The sequence below is a fragment of the Aotus nancymaae genome, unplaced genomic scaffold (genome assembly GCF_030222135.1).
Source record: "Aotus nancymaae isolate 86718 unplaced genomic scaffold, 86718_ANA_hifiasm-v0.15.2.pri h1tg000014l, whole genome shotgun sequence".
In the NCBI taxonomy this organism is placed as follows: Eukaryota; Metazoa; Chordata; class Mammalia; order Primates; family Aotidae; genus Aotus; species Aotus nancymaae.
This window is the reverse complement of record NW_026988425.1, coordinates 69,439,415-69,454,734: the sequence shown is the minus strand read 5'-3', so window position 1 is coordinate 69,454,734 and position 15,320 is coordinate 69,439,415.

Sequence of the window (15,320 nt, the reverse complement as noted above, 5' to 3'; positions counted from 1 at the left end):
AAGTACACCATGGGCCTTTATGAGGCATCCTAGAGCCCAAGGAGAGGAAAAATGTAAGATGGCAGTGAGTGGGTCCTGCCTGGATGCCCTGCCAGCCTCCCCCATTCTCAGACAGTAGTAGTAATTTATAGTAAATAGATGCGTACACAACAAAGCAATTCTGGGCAGTAGACTAATTCATCCTGAAAAGGAGTTGAAATTCTGAGATAAATCTCTATACCAGTTCTTCCTAACAGTTCTGAGAAACAGAAATCAGTATCAAATGGCTTGCTGAGGATTTCCATAGGAAAAGAACCATTTCTTTCTGCTACCAGTATTTTCCTTTCATTCCAGTGACATAGATAAGGTCACCCCGGTCCAGGCACGGTGCCTCACACCTGTAAGCCTAGTACTTTGATAGGCCAAGGTGAGTGGATCATGAGGTCAGGAGTTCGAGACCAGCCTGACCAATATGGTGAAAACCCATCTCTACTAAAAATACAAAAATTAGCCAGGCGTGGTGGTGTGCGCCTGTAGTCCCAGCTACTGGGGAGGATGAGGCAGGAGAATTGCTTGAACCCAGGAGGCAGAGGTTGCAGTGAGCTGAGATCGCACCTCTGCACTCCAGCCTAGGTGACAAAGCAAGATTCCATCTCAAAAAAAAAAAAAAAAGGCCGGGCACGGTGGCTCACACCTGTAATCCCAGCACTTTGGGAGGCCGAGGCGGGTGGATCACGAGGTCAAGAGATCGAGACCATCCTGGTCAACATGGTGAAACCTCGTCTCTACTAAAAATACAAAAAATTAGCTGGGCATGATGGCGCGTGCCTGTAATCCCAGCTACTCAGGAGGCTGAGGTGGGAGAATTGCCTGAACCCAGGAGGCGGAGGTTGCGGTGAGCCGAGATTGCGCCATTGCACTCCAGCCTGGGTAACAAGAGCAAAACTCCGTCTCAAAAAAAAAAAGAAAGAAAGAAAGAAAGAAAAGGTCACTCCGGGGAGCACTACTCCCTAGAGTCGGACACCCCAGCTGTGCAGGCCTCTGCGCAGCAGCTCAGGCTCCTCAAGTCCACTGAGACCAGTAACACACAGCAGTGAGACATGGGAGCCGCAGACCACACTGGAGTTACTTCTTACCAACTCCATCTCCCATCCATTCTCTTGTTTATTACTTTCTGCTACATATTGAACAGGCTGAATCTTAAAAATATCTCAGTTCTGGCCTACAGTATTCCAACAGTCCAACTGGTCTACTCAGCTCTAGTCTGCACTTTCTGCAAACACGTCCCCATGCTTGCCTGAGGTGGTATATTTAAATCATAGCTCTCACCATGTCACTCTCTTGCCTAAAACCACCTCAGGATAAACTCCAAGCTTAACTCACTATGTTTCCAGCAAAAAGAGACTTCACATATATAATTATAGTAAAAATTTCCAGTCTCAAAGATAAGTTTTAAAATTTCATAAGTATCCAAGCCAAACGCCAACCAACAAAATAAACATAAAGTATACGTTAATGATTTCCTAATAATAAACAGCAGAAGATGATGGCTATGGTTTGAATATGTCCCCCATATGTGTGTGTGTGTGTGTGTCTCTCTGTGTGTGTGTGTGTGTGTGTGTGTGTGTGTGTGTGTAATCTCCACAAACAGCTAGTCCGACAGACCACTGGAATAGCCTCTTAAAGTTTCAGCTAAAGTGCCATTTGGAGGATGATACCCTGCAAACATGATATACTGTCCTCCAGAGTAAATTGCATGCATTAAATCAATGATTTATGGGTCTGTGTCCCCAACAGCTAGAATATATGAGTCTTCAACACTGTATGAGCTTCCTATTACCACAAAACTTCAATCCATATTGTGCCTATTAATATTCATATAAAAGTAGCTGGACCATACCTTTACTCTCATAATTCCCAGTTCATCAAACTATCTTCCAATTTTTCCTAGATCCACTAAGCTGCAAGCAGCTGCTAGCCCCTGCATCCATCCCCTCAAAAAAAGTAATTCTGAGGTTCTGATGAAGGCTACAGCAAAAACACTTCCCTAGTCAGTCTTTCCCACCCTTGCTCCCCATTCCAGCAACTCTGTTCCCCTGGTTTCATGTCTAATTTTAGGGGGCAAGCTTTTCTTCCTCCTTCTCCTTTTCTCTTTTCCTCCCTCCTTCCCTACGTCCTTCCCTTCCTGTCTTCTTTCTTTCAAACCCAGCCAAAGATGTATATAATTAAGGAAAAACTAAGTCATCCAGGCAATCAGGACAAAAGGAAAATAGGGGGGAAAAATAAAAGATGAAGTAAGAAGGGTAATATTAGCACACGGAGAAGTTGACCATGTGGCACTTGCAGGTGCTTTGAGTTGAACTGTGTCCCTGCAAAAGATGTATTGAAATCCTAACTCTGCATACTTGTGAATGTGACCTTATCTGGAAATAAGGTGTTCAAAGATGTAATCATGTTAAGACACCCATTAGGGTGGGTCTTAATCCAATATAACCGGTGTCCTTATAAGAAGCGGGAAATTCGGACACAGACACCCATGTGGTGACAGAGGCAGCGACTGGAGGGATGCCACTGCAAGCCGAGGAACACGAGGTATTGCTGGTGCTACTGTTTGAATGGTTTTGTTCCCTCCCAAACTGATGTTGAAACATAAACCTCAATGTGCTGGGAGGCGGAGCCTAGTGGGAAGTGTTTCAGTCATGAGAGCCCTGCCCTCGTGAATGGATTAATGCCATTATAAAGGGCTTGATGAAGGCAGTTTCTCCTCCTACCCCTTGCCTCCCGCCATGTGATGATGAAACCAGAATGCTCTCACCCAGTGCTGGCATCTTGATAGGGAACTTACCAGCCTTCAGAACTATGAGCCAATAAATGCCTGTTCATTATAAATTACCCAGTCTCTGGTACTCTGTTATAGTAGGCATGAAATGGACTAAGACAGACAGCCAGCACCAGAACCTAGGAAGAGGTAAGGAAGTACAAGGGGTACTTCAAAAAAGGTCATCAATAATGTATATCATGCTTGGCACGGTGGCTCATGCCTGTAATCCCAGCACTTTGGGAGGCTGAGGTGGGTGGATCATGAGGTCAGGAGTTCAAAACCAGGCTGGCAATCACAGCAAAACCCTGTCTCTAATAAAGATGCAAAAATTAGCTGGGTGTGGTGGCATGCGCCTGCAGTCCCAGATACTGGGGAGGCTGAGGTGGGAGAATTGCTTGAACCCAGAGGATGACGCTGCAGTGAGCTGAGATTGTACCACCGCACTCCAGCCTGAATAGGGTCTAGTTTGAGGCATGAAGAAGGATAAGACTTCAGTTTGAAAACAGTCCATATCAGAGCAACATGAAGTCTGCTAAAGCAAGAATCAACCTCAAATTTATGGTGAAGCTTGTGGGGAAGAATGGTAAAATCATCAGTGCTTTACAGAAAGTTTATGGGGACAATGTCCCAAAGACATCAGATGTTTACAAATGGATAAGTCATTTTAAGAAGGGATGAGACAATGTTGAAGATGAGGCCCACCACAGTAGACCATCTACGTCGATTTGTAAGGAAAAAATTCATCTTGCAAACACTGAGCCCTAACTGAAGAGGACCAACAATGAATAGCACAAACAATGGCCAACACCACGGACATCTCAACTGGGTCAGCTTACACAGTTCTCACTGAAAAACTGAGTTGAGCAAAGTTTACTCAATGGGTGCCAAAACCACTGTGCTCAGATCAGCTGTGCAGAAGAGCAGAATAAACAGTAGGATCATTTCTTTGAAGAATTGGAACAGGAGATGAAACATGGCTTTACCAGGATGATCCTGAAGACAAAACACAATCACAGCAATGGCAAACAAGAGGGGAAAGTTACCCAGTCAAAGTAAAAGCGGACCAGTCCAGACCAAAGTTCATGGCAACAATTTTTGGGGACACTCAAGGCATTTCACCTGTTGACTTTCTGAGAGGCCAAACAACGACATCTGTTTAGTATGAGAGAGTCTTGAGAAAGTTAACCAAAGCTTCAGCCAAAAATCACCTGGGAAATCTTCACCAGAGAGAGTCTTTCTCTACAACAATGCTCCTGCTCATCCCTTTTGTCAAACAAGGGCAATTTTTTGAGAGTTTCCATAGAAAATCATTAGGCATCTACCTTATAGACCTTATGTGACTCTGTCTGATTCTTTTTTTTTCCCAATTGATATAGTTTGAATATTTGTCCCTTCCAAAGCTCATGCTGAAGTTTGATTCCCAATGTTGCAAGTAGGGCATAGCAGGAGGTGTTTGAGTCATGGGGGCAGATCCTTCAAGAACAGATTAATGCCCTCCCTGGAGGAGTATGAGTTGTCACTCTTACTTCCCTCCAGATCTGGTTGTTAAAAAGTGTCTGGCGCCTCCCTCCCCTCTCTCTTTCCTCCTATCTTGCCATGTGATATCTGCTCCTCTTCCCCTTTTATCATAAGTGGAAGCTTCCTGAGGTCCTCACCAGAAGCAGATGCTGACGCCATGCTACTTGTATAGCCTGCAGAACTGACAGCCAAATAAGCCTCCTTTCAGGTATTCTTTTACAGCAATGTAAAATGGACTAAGTCACTAATATTATTGAAAAAAAAAAACTGGCCAGGCATGGTGGCTCATGCTTATAATCCTAAGACTTTGGGAAGCCAAAGTGAGAGGATCACTTGAGCCCAGGATTTCAAGACCAGATTGGGCAACGTGGTGAGACTCTCTCTCTACACAAAATACAAAATTAACCAGGCATGGTGGCGCCTGCCTGTAGTCTCTGCTACTTGGGAGGCTGAGGTGGGAGGATTGCTTGAACCCAGGAGGTCAAGGCTATAGTGAGCTATGATCACACAACTGTACCCCAGCCTGAGTGACAAAGTGAGACTCCATCTCAAAAAAAAAATATGTAAAGTGCACGCATTTTTGTTCAGTTAATGATGTAAGAAAGACTGCACTGACATGGCTAAATTCCCAAGATGCTGGGAATGGACTAGATGGCTGGTCTCATTGCTTAGAAAAGTGTCTTGAACTTAATGGAGTTTATGTTGAGAAACACACTTTATATCGCTTATTTTTATCCTTTAATTTTATTTTTTCCACAACCTTTTTGAAGTCCCCTCATATTCTTCCCTATAGGTTCCAAAGGTAACATAGCCCAGCTGACACCTTAACTTTGACTTCTAACCAAACATCCAGAACTACGGGAGAATAAACACCCATTGTTTGAAGCCAATGTCTTTGTGATACTTTGTTGTGGCAGCCCTGGGAAACTGACAGAGTAGGTATTCAACATTGGACTCTTAGCCCTCCCAGCAGCCAAAGCAGGAGACATAATCCACAGTGGGATTAAAAGGTCCCATTTGTTCAGGGCATGCAGAGTTTTTCGTAACACAGAGAGATCAGAGAAAGGTCTCTTCTAGATCCTACAGAGAAAACACTGTGGGATGCAGCAGACAGCTGTAGCAGATGACATCATGACATGAAATCTGATAATGAAGTTTATGCATCTATTTCCTACAAGGTGTCTCGCTGAAGGCAGATGGCATTACCCCAAGGGACAGTTTAGTAAAAGCACATCCAGGAACCACAAAGGAAAGAGGGGACATTACCATCAACCTTATAGAAATAAAAAAAAGTATAAAAATAACTATACTATGAAAAAGTATATACCAATACCTTAGATCATGTTGATGAAATGAACAAATTCCTGGAAAAAACACAAATTACCAAAACTGACTCAAGAAGAAATAGACAAGCTGAACACACATATAATAAATGAAGAGACTGAATTAGTAATCAATTTCCTACGCATAAATCAAAGCCTGGGTCCAGATGGCTTCACTGTTGAATCTACCAAACATTTAGAGAAAAATTCAGCACTTTGGGAGGCTGAAGTGGGCAGATGACCTGAGGTCAGGAGTTCAAGACCAGCCTGGCCAACATGGGGAAACCCCATCTCTACTAAAAATACAAAATTAGCTGGGTGTGGTGGTGAGTGCCTGTCATCCCAGCTACTCGGGAGGCTGAAGCAGGGAGAACTGCTTGAACCCGGGAGGTGGAGGTTGCAGTAAGCCAAGATCGTGCTACTACGCTCCAGCCTGGGCAACAGAGCGAGACTTCATTTCAAAAAAAACCAGAAAGAACAATTAATAGCCATTCTTCACAAACTCTTTCAAAATATAGAAAAGAGCACTTGTCAACTCACTTTATGAGTATTACTCTTATACCAAAACCAGATAAAAACAGCCCAAGAAAAGAAACCTACAGACCAAAAGCACATCTGGGATGCACCCGAACAGTGTGGTCCAAAGAACACAGCTGCATAACTGCATGTCTTTGAGACAATCTTGATAACTATTTTTCTCAAACTGGGTTTGGTTTTGAGAGAGGGTCTGACTCCATCACCCAGACTGGAGTGCAGTGGTGCGATCAGGACTCATTGCAGCCTTGACCTCCTGAGCTTAAACAACACTTACCTCACCTCCTGAGTAGCTGGGACTACAGATGTGTGCTACCAAGGTGGGCTGATTTTTGTTTTTGTTTTTGTAAAGTGATTTCGTCATGTTGCCCAGGCTTGTCTCAAACTCCTGGGCTCAAGCAATTGCCCACTTTGGCCTCCCAAAGTGCTGGGATTACAGGCATGAGCTGCTGCACGGGGCCCAGCCTCAAACTGGGTTTCTGATAAGGATTAGATAGCAGATTTCAAGACTGTAATTTCTGAAGAGAATAGGCAGAGTAAATATTCTATATTTCCAATGAAATGCAAGTCCTTACTTTTTGCCAACTTCCAGGGCAGGGGATAGAAATGAGATCCTCCTGTGAAAATTAAATGTCATTTATTTATGGTTAAATGCATGTTGAAAGTTAGAGGAACTGCCACTACCAAGAAAGCAAGAACAGAAGGCTTTTTTTTTTTCCCTGAAACTTGAACAAAGTATATAGGGCAAAGAACAAAAGTTATTAGATATTTGAGACATATATTATAGTTTGATTTTAAATTTAAAACAAGAAAAAGATTCTGGCCGGGCGCGGTGGCTCACTCCTATAATCCCAGCACTTTGGGAGGCCGAGGCGGGTGGATCACGAGGTCAAGAGATCGAGACCATCCTGGTCAACATGGTGAAACCCCGTCTCTACTAAAAATACAAAAATTAGTTGGGTATGGTGGTACGTGCCTGTAATCCCAGCTACTCAGGAGGCTGAGGCAGGAGAATTGCTTGAACCCAGGAGGCGGAGGTTGCAGTGAGCCAAGATCGAGCCATTGCACTCCAGTCTGGGTAACAACAGTGAAACTCTGTCTCAAAAAAAAAAAAAAAAAAAGAAAGAGATTCTGATTATAAGAAAATTTAAGCATTGACTCACAAAAAAGATAGGCTCCTTTTATCTGACTTTAAAAGTAAATCAAAAACACATCTTGTTAAGATAATAAACATATAATGCCAGCAGTCCAAATCCCACTCCTTTTCAAGCCTTGATTAAATGCTGTCACTTTCAAAAATATGTAGCCATTCTCAATTTATGATGGCACTTGAATATTTCCTCTTACATAATTGTTCACTTTCTTCTTAGAGTTGCATTTTGTCTGTCATACTGGAGTGTAATCCTCTTGAGGGCAGGAATAGTCTCCAGACTCCTGCTTAGGCTTAGGTGGTGCTTTGCCCATAACCAGCACTTACTAAAAACTCCTCTATGAACTAATGAAAATATTGTGTATCTTATTACATGGTCAGTTTAAAATTAAATGAATTTTTTTAAACACTCAAAGCAACAAAGCCTCTTATTAAAAGAATTGCCAGATATAATAAACTATAAAAATGTGCTCAATATTTAAACATGAATTAGAGATGGCTTTAACCTGATTCATTTATACTAGTTACTTTTCTTTTTTATTTATTTTATTTTATTATTATTATTATTGTTATTATTTTTTTTTTTTTGAGACGGAGTTTCGCTCTTGTTACCCAGGCTGGAATGCATTGGCGCGATCTCGGCTCACCGCAACCTCCGCCTCCTGGGTTCAGGCAATTCTCCTGCCTCAGCCTCCTGAGTAGCTGAGATTACAGGCATGCGCCACCATGCTCAGCTAATTTTTTGTATTAGTAGAGACGGGGTTTCACCATGTTGACCAGGATGGTCTCGATCTCTTGACCTCGTGATCCACCCGCCTCAGCCTCCCAAAGTGCTGGGATTACAGGCTTGAGCCATATTATTTTTTTTTAATGGAGTCTCACTCTGTCGCCCAGGCTGGAGTGCTGTGGCACGATCTTGCCTCACTGCAACCTCTGCCTCCAGGTTCAAGCGATTCTCCCGCCTCAGGCTCCCAGGTAGCTGGGATTACAGGGACCTGCCACCATGCCCAGCTAATTTTTGTATTTTTCTAGTAAAGACAGGGTTTTACCATGTTGGCCAGGCTGGTCTCAAACTCCTGACCTCAGGTGATCCACCCGCCTCAGCCTCCCAAAGTGCTGGGATTATAGGTGTGAGCCACTGCACCCGGCCTAGTTACTTTTCTTTTTCATTTTTTTATTGATACAAAATATTTTTGTGTATTTATGGGGTACATGTGATATTTTGATGCATATATACAATGTGTAATGATCGTCAGGGTTCTCAGGATATCCATCACCTTGAACACTTATTTCTTCACATTGGGAACATTTTAAATCTTCTCTTCTACTCGACATCACTAATTAGCAGAGAAATGCAAGTCAAAATGACATCACCTCACACCTGTTAGGATGGCTATTATCAAAAAGTCAAAAGACAGCAAGTGTTGGTGAAGATTAAAGAAAAGGGGATGCTTGTATCCTGTGGGTGGAAATGTGCAGCCATTATGGAAAATAATATAGAGGTTTCCCAAAAAATTAGAAATAGAACTACCATATGATCCACCAATACTACTTACTACTGGGTATATTTCCAAAAGAAATAAAAACACTATCTCCAAGAAGTATCTGCAGTCCCATGTTAATTGCAGCATTATTTACAGAAGCCAAAAGATATGGTAACAATCTAAGTGTCCACCAACTGACGAATGATAAAAGAAACTGTGGTGTGTGTACACACACACACACACACACACACACACACACAGATATTATTCAGCCTTAAAGAAAAAGGAAATCTTACCATTTGCAACAACATGGATGCCTTGTTGTTAAGAGCATGCTAAGTGAAATAAGCTAGACACAAAAAGACAAATACTGCATGATCTCTTACATATGTGGAATCTTAAAAATTAAAGTCAAACTCATAGAAAACAATCTTCTCTTCTAGTTATTTGGAAATACAATGTTAACTATAGTCACCCTTCTGTGCTACCAAAAACTAGAACCCATTCCATCTTATCTGTTTGCTTGTACCCATTCACCAGCCTGTCTTCACTCCCCCACCCCTACACCCTTCTGCTCTCTATCTCCATGAGATTAACTTCTTTAGCTCCCACATATGAATGTGAACATGTGATCTCTGCATTTCTGTGTCTGGTTTATTTCACTTAACAAGATGACCTCTAGTGCCCTCCATGTTGCTGCAAATGACAGGATTTCATTCTTTTTTTCTGGCTGAATAGTATTCCATCATGTATATATATTACATTTTCTTTACTGATCTGTTGATAGACACTTTGGTTGATTTCAATCTTGGCTATTGTGAATACTGCGGCAATAAATGAATTCTTGCACCCGCTAATATATTGATCAAGAATCCCTTTGATATATTGATTTCGTTTCCTTTGGATAAATAACCAGTAGTGGGATTGATGGCTCATATGATAGTCCTATCTTTAGTTTTTTGAGAAGCCTCCATACTGTTTTCCATAATGGCTGTATGGATATACATTCCCACCGACAGTATACTAGTTACTTTTCCTTTCATCAGATGTCCATAGCTGTAAGTGTCCTTTGGGCCAGAAGAAAAGTAGTAACCTCATAGCTGACCTTCACATTGCAAAGCTATCCCTTTGAACAGCAATCCCCAACATTTTTGGCACCAGGGACCAGTTTCATGGAAAACAATTTTTCCATGGGGAGGGGTGGGGAATTAGTTCAGGATCATTCAAGCGCATCACATTTATTGTGCACTTTATTTTTATCATTATTACATTGTAATATATATAAAATAATTATACAACTCACCATAATGTAGAATCAGTGGGAGTCCTGAGCTTGTTTTCCTGCCACTAGATGGCCTCATCTGGGGGTAATGGGAGACAGTGACAGATCATCAGGCATTAGATTCTCGTAAGGGGCACACAACCTAGATTCCCTCACACGTGCACAGTTCACAATCGTGCTCCCATGAGAATCTAACGCCCCAGCCGATGTGACAGGAGGTGGAGCTCAGGCGGCAATGCCAGCCATAGGAAGTGGATGTAAATACAGATGAAGCTTCCCTCATTTGCTTGCCCCTTGCTTACCCCCTGCTGTGCCACCAGGTTCCTGACAGGGCACAAAGGGTACTGGTTCATGGCCCAGGGCTGGGGACCCCTGCCTTTGAAGATGCCCAACCAGTTTCTTCTTCTGAAACCATTATTGGAATGGTGGATTGTATTATTGTACCCAATTATTTCTTGTCCTCCTTTTAAGAGTATTATTCAGCTCACTTATCATTGATACGGATGGAAAACAGGGAAATACTGGGTAGAAGTCAGTTCCCTAGCAAAGGCCCCACCCTCAAGCCTGGAAACCCATGACTCTAAATGAGGACAGGCATTCCTGTTTTCATGCCCAAAAGTTACATTTTGGCCCTCCATGCCCCCATCCTGTACCCATATAAACTCCAGATCCCAGGCTCCAGCAGCAGGAGATGAGCAGATGAATAGAAGAGCAGAGGAGCAGCATATAAAGAGAAAAGAGAAGAAATGTTGGGAGGAGTTCAGCTGGGGACAGTCAGAGAATCTACCACCGGATGGCCAAACTCCAGGGGAAGATCATCTTCCTACTCCATCCCCTTTCCAACGCCCCATCCATCCCACTGAGTGCCACCCCTACCACCTAATAAACCCCCCTATCCCCCTAACCCCCGCATTCACCATCCTTCAAGTCCACGTGTGACCTGATTCTTCTGGGACGTGGGACAAGAGCTCGAGATACAGAAAGCTGTCACACTGACCCTCTGCCCTTGCAAAAAGGTAGAAGTTCTATTGAGCTGGTTAACGCTTAAGCCATCAGCTGACGGCAAGGCTAAAAGAGCACACTGTAACACGCACCCACTTGGGCTCCGGGAATCACAGGCTCCTGCCCCTGGATACTGCCTTGTGACTGGAAGCCCAGTGCCCTAGCTTTTGCACCCTGGCTCCTGCACCCGTCCATCTGCATGCTCGCCATCCCATAAGGGGTTTGAGCAAGGCAGAGAGTGAGCACATGAGCCGCACCCCTGTTGCATGTCCTGCAAGGGGGGTCAGGGAACTCTCCCTTTTCATTGTCACATGACTTGCAAGGTTTCCTTAACAGAGGATTATACTTTCCCACCCGCTGACAGAAAGCTTTGACCAACAGAATGTGAGCAGAACTGAGGTATGCAGTATGTGAGTTTTAAGAGCAGATTGTACCACTCCTGTACAAAAGCTAATTGTTAACATTTCCAGGAACTTGGCAAGTCACTTGTTAGACTGTTTGTAGCCTGAAATCGGCCATGGTGGGAGTATTTACATCACAGAAATAGCAAACACTACAAATCAGGACTTCCTCTTCTCCCTCAAAGCTGATTTACCAGCCCAGCAGGGAGCATGGCCCAGAAAAGTTCATCTTTCAGCCTGGAGCCTGGAGAGAAGAAAACTGGTGGAGTACTGTGAAAGCTCCCTGCAGCCACAGTAATTCGCTTGAGAAATGGACCTTTAAGCCACTGAGTTGCAAGGGTTGTTCCTTACCTGAGCATAATCTAGGCAAAGCTGGTACACCATGCTGGTGTTTTGCTTAAGACCAGCAAGCGCCACCTTCATCTGTCCCGACCTAGGTTAGAGGGATTTCTTCAATAACTTGTGACATCACGCGCCTGGAGCCTGCAAGGATGCAAACCGCGCTCGGAGACTCCACACGGGAATCCAGGTCTTGGAAGGTTAATGCCAAGTTGTAAAACAATAGTTACATTTTAACCACACTCAGCTGTTGTGTCATCTTAAAACCCTGGCCAACACAAGTCTGTCGCTCGCGGACCTTGGTGGTTTCAGAGCGACTCCCCTCCCGCTTTCGGGTGAAGGCCCCACGTGACGGCCCCCCTTTCCCCGCAGACGCGTGAATGGAGCGCTGTGTCTTTAAGGGGGAAGCGCGGAGGTTTCCTTCCAGGACAAAATGTCAGCGAGGCGCCTGGAGGGGGATCGGCCGTCCCGGACTCCCGACCCGCCGCCGGCTCCGGCCGCGCTTCGCGGGTGACGGGGTGAGTGTGGGCTTCGAGACTCGGTGGGCGAGGCGGGCCGGGCCGGGCGGCGGGGAGCACAAGTGAGCAGCGCCCGCGGACGCCGCCGCCGGCCTCCCTGGCACCCGTGCGGGGCGTGCCCTTCTCCCAGGCCGCTGTCGCGATCGAGAGGAGGCAGGTGGGCCCGGGATTGTGCGGCGGGCCCCGCTCACCGTCTTCCTGCGCCTCATTCTCGCTCCTTCCCTACACTCCCCTTTCGACAAGCGTGTTGGGAATGTGGAAACTGCTCGCCACTCTCCAGCTCTCCCTTTATTAAAGTTGTCTAATTGCAGTCTTTTCACTGGGCACAGTGGCTGGGCGCCCAGCAGTGGGTTCTTTCTGTAATTGGGACTCTCTGGATGTCGCCCACTTTTGGGGGCAGAAAGCGAATGCAAGCCAGATGCTCACACCAGAATCCCCACCCCTCCCCCACCCCTCGTGGTCCCCAAACAAAAGAATTTTCCGCTCCTTTCCGAATCCGCTGGAGCAGTTTGTGATTTCTTGCACTAACCAAATATCCGAGGCTTGGTTAGCAAAGCAGAAACCCCCTTTGAAGGAAAAAATAAGTACTTGCCACCAGTCGAGTTTCTAATTAGCCAAGACTACAAAGATGAGTGTTTAAGAGAAACTGTTGTAGAAACAGCTTAATACATTGACCTAATTAGGGTAATTATTTTCTGCTTTTTTAATTCATATATTATTATGACACCTTTTGGAGGCAGGAATAGCTTGAGGCAACGAACAATTTTAAAAAAAAAAAAGTATACAGCAATACATATTATAAAAAGACCAAAAGCCCAAGCCAGGTAATTCTCAATTTAAAAATTAAAAAATCTTTGAGTCACAAAGGCCTTCAAAGTAGTGCAGCTTTAAATCCCTATAACTGTGATTAAATTATGCATTTTTACAAGATAAAATGGATCACCACCTTAATTTTTAGAACCATATCTATTAAGCAAAGTAATGCAGGCCTGAAATAAAGGTCCACTTTAAGGGCAGAACACTTCACAGTTTTCATTTTAAAAAGTGCATTAACAGAGAGAAAGTGCTTCTTTGCCTTTTAGCTAATGGTAGAAATATCTAAGAGTTTGGCTTATAGACATTTAGGAAACATCTCTGATTCGCCACATAATTACCTGTGAGTCCAGTGTATTTTTTACAGTCCATATATAACCTTCTTCTAAACTTTTTCACATTTTACTCTTTATTCCCCAACTTAGGTTTTACAGCTTGGGGGCATTTTTACTTGTCTTTTAACTTCAGCTAAGCCTTCAGCCTGGTGATTCCAGACTCATTTGTCTGGATCTGTTTATAAATAGATTAATATATGGCAGTAAACTAATAGTTCAACAGAGATGGACAGATAACAGATGAACTGTGGTTTTCTTGACACTTCAGTTGTCAAGTCTAATTATTTGTATTAATTATTATGTTCTGCTTTGATTAAAGTCACTGGTGAAGTAAATGAAAATGTTTTTAGTGTTTCCACATGTCTCTGTGAATTTCACGTTAGTGTGAATTTCATGTCTAAGATCCAGGCTCAACCAACATATATTTGTTTAAAACTCTGCCTGGATAACCCAACTACAGTGAGTAGCCTTGAGTATGAAAGGACAAATAAAGGTATAATTCATTTGCTATGTCCTTTTGAGAACATTGCCTGGTTCTCTAGCCTTTAGCCTGCCTATATTTTTTATGTGTGCAAGCATAAGTATAAAATAATACAATTAACTTTTGTGGGTGCTTTATAGGATGACTGTCGATATTACAGCCATACCTTGTTTATATGCCCATATTTATACAGATTATTCATCCAGGCTCTAATCTCTTCCTTTATTCTTTATATTGGTATTCAGGCCCATCATACTGAGGAATCTGGGTTTTAATCTGATAGTTTATCAGGATAGAACTTCTTCAGAAATTGAGTCAAATGGAGAGATAATTAATGTGAATGTATTGTCTTCCACAGGCTTAGATTTAGAACTCCTTCCAGATAATGAAACTCAGCTATAGCAAGTGCAGAGGCATGGTACCAGCAACACTACTCTCTCTCCTTCCTTGAAATATCTAAAATCTCCACTTGTCTTTTCAGTTTTTTTACCCTGAAATTGCACTCAGAAATGTACACTGTTAATTTCATGTTAGCAGTGCTTTTATTTAGCTTAAAGAAATTTTCTTTTAAATTAGGAGCTTGGAAGCCTCATTATACAACTGAGGAATTGGAACTTTATTAGAGTTGAATACTAAGAGTAATGTGTTTTGGTGGTGGATAACAATGCGTTTGCACCCTGTGGGGCATGGGATGGGAAGGGATGCTGAACTGCATGAACTTTTGTGTTAGGCCCCCAAGACCTCAGCTCCCAGGAGCTGCCCACGCCAGCCCCTTCCCCAGTGGAGATTATGTGATGAAATTCACCCTAAGGAGCGAGCACTGATTTCAACTTTACCACAGTCTATGAGTCCGTTTTTACGCTGCTGATAAAAACATACCTGAGACTGGGCAATTTATAAAAGAGAGATTTAATGAACTTATAGTTCCACGTGGCTAGGGAGGCCTCACAATCATGGCGTAAGGCAAAAGTCACTTCTTACGTGGCAATAGCATGAGATAGAATGAGAGTCAAGGAAAAAAAGAGTTTCTCATTATAAAACCATCAGATCTCATGAGACTTATTCACTACCATGAGAACAGTATGGGAGAAACTGCCCCCATGATTCAATTATCTCCCACTGGGTCCCTCCCACAATACATGGGAACTATGGGAGTACTGAATTCAAGATGAGATTTGAGTAGGGGCACAGCCAAACCATATCACGCAGGCATCAGAATTATTGTTGGCAGCATCTCTTTCCCCACCAGATGGTAAGCTACCTGAGGGCAGAGACTATGTGATGTTCCTCATGGAATGCCTGGCAGAAAGCACACACCTGACCTTAGCAGGTGCACAGTGA